At 48.7% G+C, this 13075-nt stretch overlaps 1 protein-coding gene across 3 annotated transcripts in view; it reads left to right on the plus strand.

The window, feature by feature from the left end:
- Window positions 1-8871: 8871 nt before the first annotated feature.
- The window catches only part of ANKRD6 (ankyrin repeat domain 6), a 171513-nt gene continuing 167309 nt past the window's right edge, over window positions 8872-13075 (plus strand). For all 3 annotated transcript variants that reach the window (XM_073336725.2, XM_073336724.2, XM_073336732.2), the window contains exon 1: window positions 8872-9056. The gene's annotated coding sequence lies outside the window, so the exon portion shown is untranslated. The remainder of the gene's footprint in view (window positions 9057-13075) is intronic.

The following is a 13075-nucleotide window of genomic DNA, read 5'->3' on the forward strand; positions in this document are numbered from 1 at the left end:
ACCTGACACAGCCGGGCGGTCACTTACTCACCCAGGCACCGCCGCCACGCTCTGCACACGCACGGCAGCGCCACGCACTCCGCCCAGCCCCCGCCGCTGGCACGGGGCACTGCCACACTTGCGCGCCGAGCCGGCCCAGTCACACCCACTCCTTCCGCCCCCGTCACCCACAGACAGGCAGTGCCCCACCGAGCTGTGCCCCAGGCGGTAGCAAGTCACACCCACAGCCTCCCCCATCACTCACAGTCACTGCCACACTGAGCTGTGCCCCAGGCCAGTCACACTCACAGCCTCCCCCATCACTCACAGTCACTGCCACACTGAGCTGTGCCCCAGGCCAGTCACACTCACAGCCTCCCCCATCACTCACAGTCACTGCCACACTGAGCTGTGCCCCAGGCCAGTCACACCCACAGCCTCCCCCATCACTCACAGTCACTGCCACACTGAGCTGTGCCCCAGGCCAGTCACACTCACAGCCTCCCCCATCACTCACAGTCACTGCCACACTGAGCTGTGCCCCAGGCCAGTCACACTCACAGCCTCCCCCATCACTCACAGTCACTGCCACACTGAGCTGTGCCCCAGGCCAGTCACACTCACAGCCTCCCCCATCACTCACAGTCACTGCCACACTGAGCTGTGCCCCCGGCCAGTCACACTCACAGCCTCCCCCATCACTCACAGTCACTGCCACACTGAGCTGTGCCCCAGGCCAGTCACACTCACAGCCTCCCCCATCACTCACAGTCACTGCCACACACAGCTGTGCCCCAGGCCAGTCACACCCACAGCCTCCCCCATCACTCACAGTCACTGCCACATTGAGCTGTGCCCCAGGCCAGTCACACCCACAGCCTCCCTCATCACTCACAGTCACTGCCACACTGAGCTGTACCCCAGGCCAGTCACACTCACAGCCTCCCCCATCACTCACAGTCACTGCCACACACAGCTGTGCCCCAGGCCAGTCACACCCACAGCCTCCCCCATCACTCACAGTCACTGCCACACTGAGCTGTGCCCCAGGCCAGTCACACTCACAGCCTCCCCACATCACTCACAGTCACTGCCACACTGAGCTGTGCCCCAGGCCAGTCACACTCACAGCCTCCCTCCCACCCCCCATCAGAACTCATAGACAGGCACGGGCACACTGTGCACACCAAGTCGTGCCCCAGACCACCCATTCACATAGCCTACCCCCATTATTCAGACTTGGGACCAGGGCCATCCCTAGACATTGTGGTGCCCTATGCAGTCCCCCTGCGGGGGAGGGGGGTGACTGGCCCCAGGCCTCCGCGGGGGGAAGGGGGGTAGGAGCAGGCTTGGGAGGCAAGGGGGAACCGCCCCCCAGCACGAGCCAGCAGAGTGGATTGGGCCCAGGTCACTCCACTTCCTGCTGCCAGGTGATTCCAGGGCAGGTCCAACCCTGCACTCACAAGGCAGCAGGAAGTGGAGTGACCTGGGCCCAACCCGCTCCACTCTGCTCCCCTGGCTCCTAGCCTTGGGACTTGGGGGTCAGGGGGGAACCGCCCTCCAGCATTCACTGGCGGCACTGCTGAGCGCCAGCAAAGCGGGCTGGGGCCAGGTCGCTCCACTTCCCGCTGCCTGGTGAGTGTAGGGCACACCCAACCCCTGCTGCAGTCTCCCGGGATGTAACTCAGGGGAAGGGGTGGAGTGGGGCGGGGCTGGGGTGGAGCAGGGGTGGGAAGAGGCGGGACAGGGGCGGAGCAGGGGCAGGGGCTTTGGGGAAGAGGCAGAGCAGGGGCGGGGGCAGCTTTCTTGGGCAGCTCAGCAGGCCGGGGGATCGGGCTGGCCGCTGGAGCAGCACGCAGCTGCATAGGGCACCAGGAAATTTGGGGTGCCCTACACAGCTGCGCAGTTTGCATATGGGTATGCACAGTCCTGACGGGCACTGCCACACTGCACAGCAAGCTGTTCCGCAGGCCAGTCACACCCACAGCTTATCCCCTGTCATTTACAGACGGGTACTGTGCATGTGCAGCCATGCCCCAGGCCAGCCACCCACCCATCCAGCACACCCCACATTGTTCCCACATAGTCTTTGCCAGTCTGTGCCCACTGTCATGCACTCTGTCATTTACAGATGGGCTCTTAGACCCATACACTTTGGCATTCACACTTATGCAGGAACACATACAGGCCCTGGTATATTGTATACTCACACAGTTATAGACTGTACTTAGAGAGAAAGGTATCTATTGTAACACATGCACAACACACACACACACACAAAATTATTGATGTACACACTAGTGGAAGCTAGTTTTCACATATTTTTAAAAAAATCTACATCTACTAATTCACACACGCACACCAATGCATATTCAGAGGCTCACCCATTTATACACATGGGCACTCAAACATGAAGGCACGGACATACTTATGTTAATTAGTGGTACCATAGTGCCATAGCAGCATAGGGGAAAATCTCCCACCTAGAGCCCCACCTCAAGACCACGCCTGCCTTTCCTATAGGTCCTCATCTGGGCTAATTGTCCAGTATCTAGATCTGGGATCGGTGAATCTAGGTGTACACCTTTCATCAGCAGCAGCGTGAACAGTTAGGGCTCAAATGGGCAGAAGAATTCTAATATGGATTAACGGCCATCAAACCTCAGGTGCCTGGCAGAGGACACTCTTTAGACAATGGCAGGAGCCATATAGACGAATTAGCAAGCACTGCGGGGCAGACGCAGCACCCTTCAGCCTTCGAGCCTTGGCTCTCCACTGGGTAAAGGTTGCGGTATCTGAGAGCGCGCATCCAGCTACTATGCACCACAGGTTGCACGTTAAACTATTCTGTGTGGACAATCTACAGGTACCAACAGTTCTCCCATCATCATTCATCAAACCCTTACAAAAAGACTCATGGCGTGAGTTTCCTGGGCAGTGCTGCTAGGCCTGAGAAGCTAAAAGCTGGTAGTCAACAATCTCCACATGAGCAGTCTAGGTGTGATGGTTGCATGATTCTTGCTCTGCGATGGGAACATGAGGTCCTACTTAGGCAACCAGACCCCACCTACCTCAATCCAAGGAGGCCCCTATAAAAGTTGGGGGTAAAAAGGGCTCACCTCTCACTGACTCCTGGCTGGTTTCCCACAATCATCAGGATCTCCATTTTAAGTGGGAGAAACAATTTTTAAAATGGACAGAAACTGACAATTGGATGCTGGATCGTTCTCACACTACTTGGCTCAAAGGAAAATTGAGCCCGTAGAAGAACTGCAATTGTATCAAAAGAGGTATACAGGTATCAAATATACATTGCTGCCTTATTTGAGACTAGATTAAATGACAGCGGTGCACTTAGAGAAAAAGAATATACTTTCTACTGGTCAGGCTACAAGGCAGATCAAAACATCAGCCTACACAGGGTAGGTTTTGCAATAGCGAACTCCATCACTAATAAACTACCACAGCAACCTATGTCAATATCTGAGCTCCTAATGACATTGCAGATACTATTGTCCCACAACAACTTTCTGACAATAACAAGCACCTATGCCCCAACACTACTTGCTCCTGAAGAAATGAAGACTCAGTTCTACAGCCAGTTGAGTGACACTCTAAGAAACATACTAAATAATGACAAAATCTTATTACTGAGTGACTTCAATGCTTGCATTGGAGATGACTACACCACTTGGAACAGAGTCATGGGGAAATTTGGACGTAGGTCTCTAAATACAAATAGAGAAAGAATCTTAATTTGTTGCATGTGTGTGTGTGTATGTGTGTGTGTGTAGAGAGAGCAAAAAAATATACAGATGCAGACAGAGAAAGCAGAAAGGAAGCCCAATTGATATCCAAGGAAGAAGTTATCGCGTGACCCTGAGAAAAAGCTGAGAGAGAGCTTGAAAGAGACTTCAGAGTAGCAGCCGTGTTAGTCTGTCTTTGCAAAAAGAAAAGGAGTACTAGTGGCACCTTAGAGACTAACCAATTTATTTGAGCATAAGCTTTTGTGAACTACAGCTCACTTCATCGGATGCATTCAGTGGAAAATACAGTGAGGAGATTTATATACACACAGAACATGAAATATAAATCTCCTCACTGTATTTTCCACTGAATGCATCCGATGAAGTGAGCTGTAGCTCACGAAAGCTTATGCTCAAATAAATTGGTTAGTCTCTAAGGTGCCACTAGTACTCCTTTTCTTTTTGAAAGACACTTGGAACTGTGAATAAAGAAACTGTCTCCTGATGTTTGGTTTCTTCTGTGTTCAGGGAAACAGGCATTCTTGGTACATAAACAGCATTGCATCAAAGACATACCTAATTCCAGCATTGATTTCTCTCCCTAATTAAAAAAACTTGCAACCCACTCCCAAATCAGCTGACTGCTTAGGCCAAAAGGGGTAACTATAACTTTAAACATACAAACAGTCCCATTCAAGTCAATGGAGTTTAAGAGAGCGCACATGCTTATGCACATATGTAAATTTGCAAGACTGAGACAAGCCTAATTCTGCTCATGTTGAACTCAGTGACAAAACTCCCATTGATTCCAAAAAGAAAAGGAGTACTTGTGGCACCTTAGAGACTAACCAATTTATTTGAGCATAAGCTTTCGTGAGCTACAGCTCACTTCACTGAAACCATTGATTCCAGTGGATGCTAAGTAGGTCAAAAGGACTTACTTCTGTGAGGTGTTAATTTCCTCTATGCTTATGATCCAGGACTGCCAAAATATGGGCCTGATCCTGCAAACACTGACACAAGTACTTAACTTTTAGAGATGTGTGAATAGTTCTAGTTCCGTTAAGTTGGCGCCTAAGAGTACTGAATTTTATACATTAATGAATAAGATATAATTCCCATCAAAAGAAGAAGGATTGGGGCCTTAGTGAACAAGCAAATAAAAATAACAAGAAAATGTTCTTTATTTTAACAATTGTAATTTAATTATGATACTGAACTTCAGAGAGTGCTGTAGTATATTTTGTAAAATTACGAAGTCTTACTAACACAAGTCTTCACAATACAAACCTCTGTTGTGAAATCTTTCCTTGAACAATAGGGAGAAACAGACATTTTGGGGGTGAACTATGTAGTGTGCATATAAGCAAGGTATATATTTTGTTGTAAACCATTTTAGTTATATTGGAATGATATATACACAGAATTATATGTAAAATAAATAAAAAAGAGAAATCAACTATCACAAAAATTTGTTTTTAATGTTTGTGTTACTTCAGTATTTTAATTCATGTAAGTTCTGATCTTGAAAATGCATTTAAGTCATGTGAGTAGTCCCATTGAAGTTGATGGACTATTCTATGTAATTATGATTCTATAAATTCCTGATATTAAGCCCAACTCTTGCTCTTCTCCACCTCAAAATGGTCCCTGAGAAGGACATGACTTATATATCAGTGATTTTATTGATTTCTGATGATTGACTAATATGCATTTGGTAGAAGCTATGTCTGAAAAATAGATTATTAATGAACAATCATTGTGCCCCTATGTTGGTGTATTTTTTGGCCAGCAGTCAATTAGTGTTGGTCCTAGGGCCGCACAGGGGGAAGGGAAGGATCAGGTTTAGAAAGGTCCTGGTTGTGGATGGAACAGCAGTAGAAAACATAGTTGTCTGTCTAAAGTTAGTACCAGTTGTCTTTTGTCCCTTGGAAGATTACAGTTTTGGTGCTTCTACCCCACCAACCCTTATATTACTGTCACCTTACATATGGTAGCTCATAGGCACCGACTTACTGAATTGCTGGGGAGGTACACGACCCCTGCTCCGCTCCAGACCCTGCCCCCACTCCACCCCTTTTGCCAAGCCACTACCCCCGCCCTACCTCTTCCCACCCCGGCTCCACCATTCTGCCAGGAGGACAGGAGCAGCACCCCCCACACAGTGGAGGCAGATGGAGAAGGACACTGGAAGAGCTGCTCATAGGGATAGACAAGAGGAACTAGAAGCAGTCTTAGTTTCTCAAGGCATGGGAGGATTGGCTCTTCAGCAGGAAGAGACACTGATGAACCAATTAACAGCACAGGAGCTACACCATAAGGAACAGGATGATGCCCACAAGGAACAGGAGCATTCCCTAATGGAGAGGCTCATAGAACTGGTAGCCAAATGAGTTCAGGGTCTGCCTGCTTCCAAGGCCACTGCACAGTCTGTAAACCGCCACCTCCTCTTCCTTCTCCTGCTGCCACCCAGGATGCTGCTGAACATAAAGTATGTAGCCCCTTTGTACATGCCAATGTTCCATCACATGCTTTTCTAGCAGCTGGACAATGTGTAAAGATGTCCCTCAGCATGGGAATATATCATCTTCTGTCTCCTTGCTGTGCCAAGATGGCACATCTGGCATTCCTGATTTCCCTTGCCCACCGGGGACCAAGACCAGTGTGCACAGAGTTTGTAAACCAGACTTGTTCTAAACCCACTCAGGACAGAAGCACTCCTCTTTACTCTCACAAATGTTATGGAATGTGGAGCATGCAATGATTATACAAACAGCGTTGTCCACACTGGCAGCCAGACAGAATAGGAAGTGCCAACAAGATTTCAGCATGCTCCTTGACTATTTTGCAGCTACTGAGCTTGTAACTGAAGTCTCTTTTTCCAGGGTAAATGATGTTGGGGGTACAGTTTAATGAGCCAAGACAGGAATGGGTATGCAGTGTCCCCAAAAATAACAATTGGTACAGACACACTGTAGAGAACCATATTCTTTCTGTGGAATAAAGTCCCTTCTTCAAGTACAATCCTGATCTCTTCAACATCTTGGCTTCATGAACCTCTCCAATGTTTCCCACGTTAAATGTTCATGAATCTGCCTCTAAATCTGTCCACTAAACTTGAAGAATGAGCAAATAGTAACCTTTTCGGTTCACATACTCACTTGCCCTTTTTGGTGAACAAAGTATTGGGATGTGTGTGCCATTGATAGGCCAGAATAGTTCAGAAACCTCATCTCCTCAAATCCAGGTACTATTTCTGCAACTTTGCTTATTCCAACTACCCATAGGTAGATCACAGTGCTAACTACCTCACAAACCTGCACAACCACAATGCTGACAGTGGATTTTCCAGTCCCCAAGTGGTTTGCAATGGACATTTACCTGTCTGGTATTGCCAGCTTCCAAAGGGCAGTAGCAACCTGCTCCTGCACAGATCTGTCTTGTCTTCCCTGAATCAAATGTTCTGGCACTGGGAGTTTGGCACAAGCTTCTCACACGGCTCCAGGAAGATCTTTTTCCTCATTTGGAAGTTCTGAAGCCACTGCTGATCACCCCAGGTTTCCAAAACTCTGTGATCCATGACCTGTGAACCATGACTGGTTCTCTTGTATCCAAAGATGATCCATCCAAGAGCAGATTGTGGCAATATCAGCATTTACTATATCTGTACCATATGAGCTGAATGAATTGTCATTGACCCTCCAAGTCAGCCATCTTCAACATGTCATAAAAATCTGTCCAAATTCTGTCCAGCATCTTGCTGATTACCTACTCCACTGCATAACCATTTGTCCCATGATAAGGAGCAGGAGCAGAACCACATCATCATCCCATTGCTCCATGTCTTCCACCCAGTTTGGCAGGGAATAACAGTGAGGGGCGATGTGATCAGGAACTACCATTGACCAATGTGTGAAGGCGGGGGACAGTACAAACAATACACAACAAACTAGTTCCTAAAGTGTCTCCCTGTGACACACAAAACCTGGGATATCACTCCTGAAATGGTAGCGCTAACATTGCATAACAACAGTGCAGCATGGATGTAGGTATATGTGTGTACACAGCATTATGCCTGTGTTCAGCTGCGATGGGGTGTCCACCCCACACAAGGCCTGAAGGGGTTAAGGTGGCCCGGTGGGCCAATTAGGCAGCTATACTGCACCTGGGGGGGAGGAGCCAGGGAGTGGGGACTAATTAGGGACAAGGCTCAGCTGGACAGGAATAGGAGGGGCCTGTATAAACACAGTAGCAATGAACAGCACAGTGTGAGATTACAGAAGTTGTTTTTTGGGGGAGGGATGAGAAGAGAAGACAAGGTAGGAAGCAGCCCAGGGATACACCTAGGGTGACCAAATAGCAAGTGTGAAAAATTGGGATGGAGGTGGGGGGTAATAAGTGCCTATATGAGAAAAAAACCCAAATATTGGGACTGTCCCTATAAAATTGGGACATCTGGTCACCCCAGATACACCAGCAAGGTTCAGGATTGTGCAGACCTTGATTGCTTGTTGTAGGATCCCTGGGCTGGGTACCTCTGCCAGTCCCTGGGGAAGCGGCACCCTTAAGGAGCAGTGAATGAGACAACTGCCTGAGACAGTGGGTCCTGAGAGACTACCAGAAAGCACTGCCCCCACCCCCAAAGGGGAAACTACAGTGAGCTGGCTGGTGGGCCAAGCCATGGAGGGGGAGCAGTTGAGTCCCAAGGAGAGTGACTGAGCGCAATTGTAGGAAGAGGTGTTGGCCTGGCAGAGCTAATCCCCACAGCGTGGAGTGACTAATGCACTACAGGACACCAGCACAGCATATGTGTGTATGGGGAGCATGCATGAGCATGTACACTGGTCTGCTAACTCTGTCCATGTGTGCCAGTGTAGACATAGCTGCAGATTGTCTGTCATAAGCCTGGGGTGGTGGGTTTAGCTGGTTGGGAAATAGAAGGGTTTCTTAACACTTTTTTCTGTTGAAATGGCACTTCTCTTCCCTCCCCCCTCCCCAAGCCATGGTTGTGGTCAATGGATCCCCTCTCTTCCTCCCCGCAAGTCAGTGAGAGCCGTTTCGCTCCTACCCACCCTCTGCGGCAGCCTTTGTCCCTGCCCGCTACGGCCGCCGGGTGTCGCTGCTGCAGAAAGCAAGGGGGGCGGGCTAGTTACCTGCGGAGGGAATCTGAGCAAGAGCTCGCAGGAACTTCACGCCGTCCCGGGGGAGCTGCGAGGAGCAAGCGGAGAGGTCCCCGAGGAAGGCGGGGGGAGGCTGGAGGAGCAGCAGGAACCCCCCCCCCCTTGCACGGCCTGGCCGCACTGGACACGCAGGCGGGAGCCAGAGGAAAAGGTAGGGCTTTTGTGGGTGTGTGCCCCCCCCATCCATTTACTAGCTAAGAGTGACCCTCCCTTTCCCCAGCACGGGCTGGGCTGAGAGACCGGCGTGTGGTGGCCCTGCTAGCTCGGCAGGTGTCTGAATTACCCCTCTACTAACGGAGCTGGCCTGCAGCCTAATCCCGCCGCTCCTCCCCCCACGCCCGCCTTTGCACGGGACTTGGTCCTCGCTTGTAAACAAGCGGAGGGCGTGGGGGCGCTGGGCGTTAATGCAGCAGCGGCTCGGTCCCTCCCTCAGCCCGACCTGGAGAGTGAGGAGCAGCTGGCTCCTTCCCCTCCCCGGGAGAGCGGCCAGAGAGCCGCGTCCCTGCCTTGGGGAAGGCGGGAGTTAGTTTCCGTGTCGCAGGGACAACGCGGTCTCGACTCCCCCGGGGGCCAAGTTCCGCAGTGGTGATTCGAGCTCCGCTCCCGGTGGCTCGAGGGGGAGTTGGAGTTGAGTCAGGAGGACTGCAGGATTGGGCCCCACTCTCCTTCCTCTGCGACTGCAGCCCCCGGGGTGCTCCTTGTAAACAGGCAGTCAGGACAGAAAGGTGTCTCTTCACCGTAGCTAGACACCCATCTACGCCCTCCAGCCTTGCAGGAACATAGTTGAGTGATCCTCTTTCTCTGGCAAATACTCTGTGCTGTAGATGTAGTATTGGCTACTACACCATGTTTTATCAGCCCCTCTCATTATGAAAGCCCCTATTTTCAGGCGTTTGCATCAGTCATGGCTGTGTTTGGTTTGGGATGTGATTTAGGCTGCTTGGAGGCATGGAACAAAATCAAAGGTTGATATGAACTGTGAGGGAGGTTTTCCGACTGGATGTTATAAGTAAGTGTTTGGATGGGAGTGAGCTTGGAGCCAGTTGATGTTTAATATTAAAGTGTTTGTTTTACACCAGGGACATGACAGAGTAAGGCTTTACTATCTGCAATGTTGAAACAGTAACATAATTTTGGATTAAAAAAAAAAACCCTGAGGAGTACTTGTGGCACCTTAGAGACTAACACATTTATTTGGGTATAAACTTTTGTGGGCTAAAACCCACTTCATCAGATGCATGCCGTGGAAAATACAGTAGGAAGATATAGACACACAGAGAACATGAAAAAATGGGTGTTGCCATACCAACTGTAAGGAGACCAATCAATTAAGGTGGGTTATTGTCAGCAGGGGGAAAAAACCTTTTGTAGTGATGACCAGGATGGCCCATTTCAAATAGTTGACAAGAAGGTGTGATTTCCTCACTAAGGCCTGATCCTGCAACTGGATCTGTGAAGATGACCTTGATGCCTGTGTGAAGTCCTCATGAAGTCATTGTGGCTCCACAGAGATAGAGGGGGTCTGTCTGTGTGGGTCTGATTGCAGGATCAGGGCTTAAGTGGCTTTAATATCCGTATTTCAAGCTTTTATAGTGGCTTCTATTCAGAAATGGAAATCTGGCCCAAAGTCATCCTTCCTTTTCTTGACATCAAATAAAAACTGACAAATGTTTCCATTTGTTTATTACACGTACTAACTGCTTCCATTGATTTAACACCTTGTGATTACAGTATGCTCAGCTACAACTGGATATATGCTGTTTCCATCAATGGATGATCTGGAGTGTCATTGTCTTGCAGCATTCATTTTATTGCTAACACTAACGTAGTAAACATTTAGCATACTGTGAGTTAGTGTAGGCATTAGAAAAATACAGTGGGCAGGTATAAATATACAGCACATGAAAAGATGGAAGTTGCCTCACCAAGTGGGAGGTCAGTGCTAATGAGGCCAATTCAATCAGGGTGGATCTGGGCCATTCCTAACGCTTCACAAGGAAGTGTGAGTATCAACCGAGGGGAAATTACTTTTTGCAGTGACCCAGCCACTCCCAATCTTTATTCAGGCCTAATTTGATGATATCAAGTTTGCAAATTAATTCTAGTGCTGCAGTTTCTCATTTAAGTGTTGTTTTTGAAGGCTTTTTTTGTTGAAGACTGGCCACTTTTAAGTCTGTTGTTGAGTGTCCAGGGAGATTGAAGTGCTCTCCTACTGGTTTTTGAATGTTACAATTCTTGATGTCTGATTTGTATCCATTTATTCTTTTGTGTCGAGACTGTCCAGTTTGGCCAATGTACATGGCAGAGGGGCATTGCCGGCACATGATGGCATATATCGCATTGGTAGATGTGCAGGTGAATGAGTCCCTGATGGTGTGGCTGATGTGATTAGGTCCTATGATGGTGTCCCTTAAATAGATATGCGGACAGAGTTGGCAACGGGGTTTGTTGAAGGGATTGGTTCTTGGGTTAGCATTTCTGTTGTGTGGTGTGTAGTTGCTGGTGAGTATTTGCCCCAGGTTCGGGGGCTGTCCGTAAGCGAGGATGGGCCTGTATTCCAGGGTCTGTGAGAGTGAGGGATCGTCCTCCAGGATAGGTTGTAGATCCTTGATGATGCGCTGGAGAGGTTTTAGCTGGGGGCTGTAGGTGATGGCTAGTGTCATTCTGTTACTTTCTTTGTTGGGCCTGTCCTGTAGTAGGTGACTTCTGGGTACCCTTCTGGCTCTGTCAATCTGTTTCTTCACTTCCCCAAGTGAGTAGTGGCCTCGTTAGCACTACAAAAAGTAATTCTCACTCTGTTAAAAGAAAAGGAGGACTTGTGGCATCTTAGAGACTAACAAATTTATTTGAGCATAAGCTTTTGTGAGCTACAGCTCACTTCATCGGATGCATATAGTGGGGAGATTTATATACACAGAGAAAATGAAACAATGGGTGTTACCATACACACTGTAAGGAGAGTGAGCTAGTAAGGTGAGCTATTACTAGCAGGAGAGCGGGGGCAGGGGGAACCTTTTGTAGTGATAATCAAGGTGGGCCATTTCCAGCAGCTGACAAGAATGTCTGAGGAACAGCTGGGGGGGGGGAGGAAGAAATAAACATGGGGAAATAGTTTTACTTTGTGTAATGACCCATCCACTCCCAGTCTTTATTCAAGCCTAAGTTAATTGTATCCAGTTTGCAAATGTAATTCCAATTCAGCAGTCTCTCGTTGGAGTCTGTTTTTGACATTTTTTTGTTGAAGAATTGCCACTTTTAGGTCTGTAATCGAGTGACCAAAGAGATTGAAGAGTTCTCCAACTGGTTTTTGAATGTTATAATTCTTGATGTCTGATTTGTGTCCATTTATTCTTTTATGTCGAGACTGTCCAGTTTGGCCAATGTACATGGCAGAGGGGCATTGCTGGCACATGATGGCGCATATCACATTGGTAGATGTGCAGGTGAATGAGTCCCTGATGGTGTGGCTGATGTGATTAGGCCCTATGATGGTGTCCCCTGAATAGATATGTGGACACAGTTGGCAACAGGCTCTGTTGCAAGGATAGGTTCCTGGGTTAGTGATTCTGTTGTGTGGTGTGTGGTTGCTGGTGAGTATTTGCTTCAGGTTTGGGGACTGTCTGTCTGTAGGCAAGGACTGGCCTGTCTCCCAAGATCTGTGAGAGTGATGGGTCGTCCTTCAGGATAGGTTGTAGATCCTTGATGATGCATTGGAGAGGTTTTAGTTGGGGGCTGAAGGTGATGGCTAGTTGCGTTCTGTTATTTTCTTCGTTGGGCCTGTCCTGTAGTAGGTAACTTCTGGGTATTCTTCTGGCTCTGTCAGTCTGTTTCTTCACTTCAGCAGGTGGGTATTGTAGTTGTAAGAATGCTTGATAGAGATCTTGTAGGCGTTTGTCTTTGTCTGAGGGGTTGGAGCAAATGCGGTTGTATTGTAGAGCTTGGCTGTGGACAGTGGATCGTGTGGTGTGGTCTGGATGAAAGCTGGAGGCATGTAGGTAGGAATAGCGGTCAGTAGGTTTCCAGCATAGGGTGGTGTTTATGTGACCATCGCTTATTAGCACCGTAGTGTCCAGGAAGTGGATCTCTTGTATGGACTGGTCCAGGCTGAGGTTGATGGTGGGATTGAAATTGTTGAAATCAGGTTGGAATTCCTCAAGGGCTTCTTGTCCA

Source organism: Lepidochelys kempii, chromosome 3, assembly GCF_965140285.1.
Source record: "Lepidochelys kempii isolate rLepKem1 chromosome 3, rLepKem1.hap1, whole genome shotgun sequence".
Classification (NCBI taxonomy): Eukaryota; Metazoa; Chordata; order Testudines; family Cheloniidae; genus Lepidochelys; species Lepidochelys kempii.